Source organism: Rutilus rutilus (assembly GCF_951802725.1).
Source record: "Rutilus rutilus genome assembly, chromosome: 25".
Lineage (NCBI taxonomy): Eukaryota > Metazoa > Chordata > Actinopteri > Cypriniformes > Leuciscidae > Rutilus > Rutilus rutilus.
The window spans coordinates 16,833,978-16,843,552 of record NC_140229.1 but is presented as its reverse complement, the minus strand read 5'-3'; the positions used below and the strand labels follow the sequence as shown (position 1 = coordinate 16,843,552).

At 36.7% G+C, this 9,575-nt stretch overlaps 1 long non-coding RNA gene across 1 annotated transcript; it reads right to left on the bottom strand.

Moving 5' to 3' along the window:
- Positions 1–7,498: 7,498 nt before the first annotated feature.
- Positions 7,499–8,833, bottom strand: LOC311285565. The gene is made up of 2 exons (XR_014626378.1): positions 8,489–8,833; positions 7,499–8,411 (listed from the first exon to the last, which is right to left on the bottom strand). It is a non-coding gene; the product is annotated as an uncharacterized lncRNA (long non-coding RNA).
- Positions 8,834–9,575: the final 742 nt, after the last annotated feature.

Below are 9,575 nucleotides of genomic sequence, written 5' to 3'. Positions count from 1 at the left end.
AAAGACATTCTGTCTCCTGCCAGCCCATTAGAAAGACCCTGCTGTCTGTCCAAACTCAGATTAAGGTCACATGTACTCCCTTAGTTCACAACAAACTAATTCTGTTTTCAAAAATCTTGACTAGGGTTCCCAGCAGAGACTCCTAAATTAAGATACAGCTGTTGTAGGTGTGCTTGTCAGTACCAAAATGATTGACTCAAGGAAAGACCAGAGTATCATAATTTTCCTTTAATATTTCCAGCGTGGTCTGCATTTGGATTGTTTAGCTCTGCAGTTAATCGTTTTAAAGCTTGACCCTATTTGTGCCTACTGTTTAATCTATATCACATACTAAGACATATAGTTAGTGCCCTCAGCTGCAAAGCCATCAGTTCCCCTCCAGAGTTGCTTAAGGGATTCTCACTGATTGCATTTACATGCTCAAGAATATACCATTTATTATCAGACTGTGCACGTATTCTGCTTATGTACAGTATGTCATGTAAACCCATTAAACTAATTGGCATAACCGGACTATGCACAAAATTTAGCTTCTATTATTGTGAATAAGACTGTATTAACCTGAACTTTCTTAATATCTTCTGTAACAGAATGTTTATTCTGTAGATGTAACAGTAATTGCACGAAAATTTACACGAAGAGGAGTATCAATTTTTTTTTTTTTTTTTTTTTTTAATCTCAGATCTGATAAACAGTGTGTTAGCATCAAATTGACAGTTACCATTTTCAATCCAAAAATGTAGCAGACCAAGAGCAACTCAACTGTTGTTGGAGAGTTTTTGTGGCATTTGATTGCTTTTGCCATTACATAGTTTCTGGCATTGACTGAATTTTCATGTCTAGAGGGACATGAATATCTTAAACTGATACAGAATCAGAGTTTCAGTACAGTTAACAAGACCAGTGAATGATGAATGAGAAGAGAAAGTGTAAGCTCTACAGAGTTTCTCAGCTTAGATTTAAATCCTTTAACAAGATTTCTCTTATCTGATAACTGTCTTGGTTATGGAAAAAATTTCATCGAATGTGTGTGTGTGTGGCTATAAGTATGTGTGCTTGTGCATTAGGATTCATAATGCATTACTGTTTTGATACCAGGATGTATGTGCAGCATACATTCCTCTGATTTAGATTTATAGTTGAATTTATTTTCATTCTCTCGTGTTTTATTTGACTTAATATACTTTAATTATGCTTTACACAAATTGTTACAAATTGTTTTATTTTTACATTTTATTTACATGTAAGAACCTTATTTATATCCAACAAATAATCATCAGGACATGACAGTCCTGCATGTTGTGGTCCTTGGCCCCCCTTTATTTGGTAATGCATACTCTGTTGCAATTCAATCCAGATTCTGCTAGACTCTAGAGAATCCACTGACCTGGGTTCTCACAGCCTCTGATAAATCCTCTCTCATATTTGTTATGGCAATTAAATTGCAAAGTGATAGGAGAGAGGGAGGGTGAAAGTGAGTGAGAAAATGAAAGGAAAGACAGAATGGGAAATGAGGTGAATGTCCCCACTGAGTGAATCTCCTTTTTCTCTCCTTTGAGAAAAAAGCCCCAACATTCGTAGGAAAAGATCCTAAGAGGCTTACAGCTGTCATTCAAGTGATATTGAGAGAAAAAGAGAATTAGACACGGAGAGGGGGATGACAGTGGGGAAAAAAAGGGGGAAGAGAATTTGCGTTGGAGGGAAAGATCTGAGAAGTGGAGCACTCGGCATGATCTGCGAATCGGCGCCACCCTCAGGGGAAATGCTCCAGGCATAGTTCAGCTAAAATTAAATTGTTTACTCTCATATTGTTTCAAACATATATTGTTTGCCTCTAATGTGTAACACAAAAGAAGGTATTTATCAAAATGTTCACATTGCTCTTTTTAATACAATGAGACCATGGCTTCTGGAGACCTCAAATATATTTATTGGATTGCATGGACTTTTTTGTAATGATTTAATAATGTTTTTGCTTTTTGGAGCTTCACAGCCCCTGGCCATTGTCCACGTTCGCTATATGGAAAAGAGCAAGGGAAAAAACAACAACTTTGGAATGACATGCTGGTGAGTAACGATATTTTGTAGTGTACTGCTCCTTTAAATAATATCAAGGTTGTTTGATGTTTGTTGCTTGTTGCTTGACTCACTCTCCTCTAATAACCCGGAGCTCCGGAGAACACAGACAGACTGAGACCCCTATGGTGTGATGTGGAGCAAGACCTTCAATTGACTAAAAAAAATCAATCTAGCACATATATTAAATGTAATGAGCGAGGGAGGGCAGATAAACAACTTTCTCATTCATTATAAATGATTATCTTTTTCATTTGCTGGGTCATTGTTAAGCTAGCATGTTTTGCCATCATTATACCCCTCTTAAGTCTGTTTGAACTTTTTTTTTGGGGGGGGGGGGGGGGGGGGGGGTATGAGGTCATAAACTCTTTGAACAAGATAGCAGTGCTTTTCTCTTATCTGTCACGCATATGTATAAGTATATCTCACACCCTGTCTGGTGTCACATTCAAACTCATGAAGAGCTCTGGGTTCATTATTGAAATTCTAGTGATCTTGAGACTTTGTGTGTAGATAGGGAGTGGACAATATGGGATCTATGTCTGGGGAAAAAGGATCTGTGTCTTTGTTTGTATCTTGTGTAAACAAGCTGTAGGCCTGACTATGGTGGTTTAAGCAGCTAACAAATGCTTGTATGGGTGTAGAATTGATTTTAAATGGTAAAAGCATTGTATCTGTTTTGTGATGATGAGTAATACAAAATCAATTAAACTATGTTCTTCCCTCTGGCTATAAGAATAGTTAAAGGCAAGAGATAAACTGGCTATTTTACAATAATGACCGGCTGTCTACATTATTTGCCTTTTACTAATTAAATAAATACATGGACATTGCTAAGAAAGAATAGTCCATCAGTATAGCAAATGATTAGCCTAGCAACAAGACAATACTTCACTTATAGTATGTATACTTTTTTTTTTTTGTATGGATTAGTTTGATAATATATGTAGATAGTATAGCATGTAATCTACTCTTTTAAATGTTCTCTCTTGTCTCTTGCCCATTTGTTGTTCTTCCGATAATTTAATTTCATTGCTTTAATTAGGACTGCTAAGGTTCAAGCATCTAGGTGCCATATGGTCTATTTTCTTCTACAGGCAGTAGTCATAACAACTGCTGCGAATCACAAGATGGCGACAATGAGTTATTCTAACATGCACTCATCAGTGAAAGAGGTGAAAATAGTGGTAAAGTATTCTGCTCAGCTAGTCTGTATACAAAAAAATATTTGACTGGTCAATGACCCAATTGTCTAATAGTCCACAATTGTATTCCAGACAGCAATAACTATATTATTTTCTGGAACAACTGGTAATTCATTGTTTGTTTATTAACAACTGATTATTATTATTATTTATATTATTATATTTTATATTATGTTATATTATAATTTTTTTGTTCCACAGGCCAAAGAAAGCAATACAGGTTTAAAACGAGGGTGAGTAAATATTGCTGTTCCTTCCATTTGATATTTGAGACCATGTTTTTAAATATTATTTTATTAATATATAGTTAAATTCCTATCAATTTTATTTGACTAACAACACATCAGTATTATGAATGATAGCCTGTCATATTCACTAGAGGGCGACATTTAACTATATATGTTCTAGTTTTGTTGTCCAAATGGGTTTCAGTTCACCTCTGTTTAGACTAGTTTGTAATCCAAGCTAATAAGAACTGTTACAAGTGCTGCATTTCAACCTTCATCTGCAAAAAATTTAATAATAAAAATAAAACTCATGCACACAGGTGAATTTCTTACAGATATTTTTTAAATATTCTATCAGTTGTGTGTATAAGATCAAGCATGTGTATATATATGTAGGGGTGAGGAATGAAAGGAACAGAAATAATTAGTTATTCTGGGTATTTATTATTGCTTTCAACATTAGAGTCTGTAAGTTGATGATTTTGTGTGTGTGTGTGTGTGTCATGTTTTTTCTCATGAAAGACAGAATTTAATTATAGCCTAATTAATAAAGAATAAATCATTTCTAGGCTATATGATAAAGTAAATTTCTACTCTACAGTAAGTTCTGTCATTTAAAATGTCAATATGAAAAATAAGATATAACCATGCTTGTTGGTTAAGTGCAGCATAGTAATACCACAGACATGTATCATGGTTTCTATCAGGATATTTGCTAGTGTTTAGTGCACATACCATGGTGCATGAATTTGGTTATAATTTATTCCCAAAGTATAGCCTAAACTACATTACTATGGTATACTACAATACATTGTGGCACCACCTTTCTCTCACACAGACCTAGATACAATTTGATCGAATCCTGACCAGTAGTTTACATGTAGCATCAGTGCGTCTGCCACGTCACAGTGAGCTCATGATGCAAGATGAAAAGAGGACTGTTTCACTTTGACGTTATTCCTGACGTCATGCCGATGCAGATCCTCAAGGCAGGAGAAATGTTTCCCCGTAGAGGCGCATGTCCCAATCATGTTGATTAATTAATTAGAGCTGGATGAGAGTACTTAAAGCAGCAGCACGGAATGTAAATTCAGTACAGACAAAGCGTCAGTATGTGAAAACGTGAACATAAGGGATGCAACAGCCACCGGAGGTAGTGCTAAGAATTGCAATCAATCTGCAGTAGCTGTTAAATGTGAGTGTGGCAAGCTGTTTTTACATTTATTTCTTAAAACACGTGTCAAACTGTGCTCCTGGAGGGCCACTGTAGCTCTAGCCAGCTCCAAAACACCTGCCTGGAAGTTTCTAGTAATTCTGAAGACCTTGATTATCTGGTTCAGGTGTATTTAATTACATTTAGAGCTAAACTCTTATTATTTATTGCTTAATTACTAGTAAATAAACTAATAATGCCTTGTATCTTTCTTTTTCAGTTTAATCTATTAATTAGATACTAGTATTTTTGTTCATTTGCTACTAGTCACAATCCCAAAAGTTACAAGTAACAGCTAGCAACCATTGGTATGTTTTCTGTGTTTTAATTGAAAAGAGGTACCAGTTTTATCTGTGCTCTCAAATCACCCTGAAAACATAACGTCAAAGCAAACACAAAGCCTGTGTCCCAATTGGCCTACTTATACTTAGGGGTGCACCGATCCGACTTTTTCAGTCCCGATACCGATACCGATGCCTGGGCTTTGTGTATCTGTCGATACCCGATACCGATCCGATACTATAGTTGAATTAATAATAAACTGTATACCTTCCACCTTATACCTTCCTTGAAGAGACTAAAGGCACCAGACTTTACTAACTAAACATAACTAAGACAAAATAACAGATGTATGTAATGTGTTGTATTCTTATTTATTTAAAATACAATTGTGCATTCAAATCGAAAATAGAATATAATCAAACTTCTTTAAATAAATGTAAAAAAAATCAAATTAAAATGTAGCGGTGGAAACAAAAAAAACTGTGTTTCCAAAAATTGTAAACATGTAAAAATATAAAGTGCAAAGTCCTGCAACAGGAATTTAAAATGCAACATAGCAGCTGAACCTGAGATTAAAAAAATAAAAAGTTGGTCGAACAACAACTTGATCACACATACAAATAATAATAACCAAACATTGTAATGTGTGTCACACCACCATCACAAACATGACCTGTGAATGCTCACTTAATCAGCAATGGCAAATTTAAATGTCAGTTTTAATGATCATTATGTTTCATATTTTAAAAAATGAAAACAAAAAGAAGCAGGGTTGTGTTTTATATTTCGTGTTGTTAATATGCAGTAAAGATAATCAATGTACGCGTTTGCCTGAACCACATTTATGTGGCCATTAATATGTTTAAGATTTTTTTTTTTTAAATGAAAAGAGGCAGAGTGGTGTTGTATAACATACTTCGTTTTATTTTTGGCTAAAATATACATAAAGAGATTACCGGAGTAGCCAGAGCGAGCTGAGTGACGCGATCAAGAACGCATGCTGTTCCATTTGCAGAATAACCGGACTCGCGTCCTCTCGTCCTCGGGAGTTCGTTCTCCTGAGTCGAACTTGGCAAGTCCGAACTACCAAGGAGGACGCAAGTCCGAAGTTTGCGTACTTGGTATTGAGAAACGGCCTCTGGCTCGCTCCATGTTGCTTCTAGCATGCGACACGCGTGAAGCTGACGAATGACGTAGGTTCTGTTGCGACGACGAAAAAAAAACAAAAAAAAAACCTGGATCTGAAACTCCGGCCCGTGGATCTGTTATTTTTTCCGATCCCCGATCCAGCTATTTTATCAGTATCGCGGCCGATATCCGATCCTAATATCGGATCGGTGCACCCCTACTTATACTATGCTCTAATGGTATGTACTGTTTTTTTGAAGAAAAAGTACATACTTTTGAGTGTGTAGCTGAAGAGTAGGCAAGCTTTGGGACATATACTACTTTGTATAATTACATCTTTAATGGACAGCTCTGTAGCCTAGTTACGTGCATCCTGTCACTGTTTAAACTGCCCTGTCAATCATCTCATCACAGTTAAAAAAATCCACATTCAGTTCAATTTAATTTCCTGTTGTTTCGGAGAGAAATGTAGCTTGTTTATCGGCCAGTCGTTGGTCTTTTCCTCTCTACATCTCTACATAACCGTCGGACTCGCACATCCACCATATTTGTAGTTTTTGAACACTTTTTATTTGTGTTTGTAGTTCTAATCGAATCCTCGTCCAACACGCAATGGGTTGTGGGCAATATTAGCCGTTAGAGTGTGCACAGATCTGTACTTCGGATTCTAACCAGAAAAAATTTATAATCCGGAATACTCTTTTCAACACACTACCATTTGGGACACCTATTCTAATTTCAAATTCTATTTAGGACGGATGCGAATTGCGACACAGCGCAAGTCTCAATGTTAAACAGAAACTAGGCATTCTTAGCTGGTTAATGAAGCAACCTCCAAGCAGCAAATACTGACTGTGCAAGTAATCATTTAATGTTTTTTCAACATTTTCTTACGACCGTAAATTATTTTGACAACAAACATCATGAAATATAATCATATCTGGGTAACAGGTGAATTGTAGCTACAATTAGCATCAGGCTAGACATGACAATACTTAGATTTTACTCAAAACCACCATCAAGTGTTTGTAATAACTTCTGATTGCAATCTAATGTGGTTTTTGGTGATATGATGTATGCTGAGGCAGAAATATGTTCTTTGTAGCATTTTAGAATAAGCAAATAGCTACACCTGCTTTAAATTTCTAATGTAAACATCCTTTATTCTCATAAAAATAGCCTGAATCACATATGTGGCGTGTAACACGAGGGCAGTAAGAGGGGTTTCTCAAAGAATTAGAATTAACAAGATGATACCATTTGCACACCGACTACGCCACTCTGGGAAATTTGCCCAAAGAATTAGAATAAGCCCCAACTAAAGGCATACACAGGTTCGTATCACCAAATAGAGTCAGAGGCATAGGTCATCATACAAAAATATATTTTATTAACAATTTTTTAAAAAAGAGCATAAAGGATATAAGGCACTGTTCAAATTTGGGCAACCCTTATAGGGTTAGGACCCGGTCAAGGCAGGAACGAAAAGCGCAGAGGCAGAGGGTCGTAGCAAGCCACCCGCAGATGCAGGACCACTGCAATTCACTGTGCGCACACACTCACACACGCACTCACACAGGTGTAAATACCAAACACTGCACACTGTGAGGAAGATACCATCACCCAATAGGAATCCTCTGCCCCTGGTGCTCAGGCCCTGACAACACACAAGAGATACAATAAATAAATCAAATATGAAAAATAATAGAATATGAAAATAAACAAATATGAAAAATAAACCAATATGAATGTGATCAGCTATGAAAATAAATCGAATATGGAAAATAACCTTGATGGCTGGGAAGATTATTAATGCCCAAAAGAGACCAGATATAATAAATAAACAATTGGCTAAACCTCAATGTCAATGGCGGCCAAATATACAAAGATATCAATAAAGGAACAAAACTTCAGTTTGTTGAACAATTTGGCAGAAAATAAAGCAAGATAAAGAAAGAAACTATTCCAGAAAATAATAAGAAAATAAACAATTCAATCTTTAGAAACAAAATCAAATACAAGTGAAAAGAAAACAAAGGAATCAAATGGATGAGAGTCCTGATAGTTAATATCGGTTAGGCAACCAGCTACGAAAAAAACAAATCAAAATAAACAATCAGCCGCAATTCCGAGTTGTAGTTGAATCGGTTGATTGTTGTGAACAGGATTGAAACAGGTTCGAAACAGGTTCGAAACAGGACAGCACTGCGGCCGTGAAGGAACACGGAGCACCCCGACTGGAATGCAGTTATAGCTCTTTACGGGTCTATAACCAGGGCCCTATAAACAACATAGACTGTTACTCTACTAGATAAGTTCTCTAACTTAATGCATGCACGTACAATGAATATACATACCGATCGTCGAGGACAATTTAAGCGTAGCTTTCTCTGGAGGGAAACTCAGGTTTTTATAACTGAGGATATGGATTAAAACACGTTTTTAACTACAGACTAACACATCAAAACACACATTTTATACAGAGCACGATTAGCGAGGGTATCAAACTCTCCCTACCTTTTCCAGTGTCCATATCCAGCACACGCATCCAATGCATGCAAACAATAACAATCTCATGTCACGGAAGACAATAGCACACGCTCTCCAAGCAAAGCGGTGTCTCTAAAAGATACATTAAAAGAACGCACTCCTTAAACTGAATACATTTCGTGAGCTAAAAACAACTAGCAGCACATTCATCTTACCGCCTCAAGTGATCGCATCCGGGTTCCCAGCAGCAGCGACGGAGCGCGTTAATGACGCAACGAGTCAAAACGTAACGCCTGATGAATGGCAGATGCGTTGCTGTTTTAAAGCCCAAGGGCACCAATGATAGGCTAAAATGGCCATCAATCTCAATGATGAAAACAGAAACGCCCTTCCTGCCACACATACAAATCATATGCTGTCATATTTGTATGTTTATTAGATTCATGTTTCATGTCTAGAAATAATTAACTAACTGAATAATTTAAATATCCCCAAACATTCACAAAGTGACACACATGCTAAGTCAAAATTTTAAGGAGAAAATACGCAATTGACCGTTCGCAAAGACCTGCCCCTTTTAGTTACTGTTGCTATGTCCGACAAGCCACGCCGCTCTCACGCCGCACCATGCTCTCACACAGTGAAAAATACATCGCGGAGCAGAGAGGACACTGACAACGCACTGACAACGCGCTAACAGACAGGACAGACCACGTTACTTTTAATATGAAACAAAGTCTCAACTTTCAAATTTGGTAATTTTTTTTAAGAAATTTTAACAATAATACCGTTTTGTGGCTCTTTAATGTGTCTCGCTGTAGAGTCTCATTAAAGCTGCTCGTGAACCGATCATCTCTTCCTTCTAGTTAATTTATAGCATCAAATAAACATCAATGAACGTGCTTTGTCGGACAAAAATGGCGGATGGCGGATTATGATTGGTCAGATCGCCTG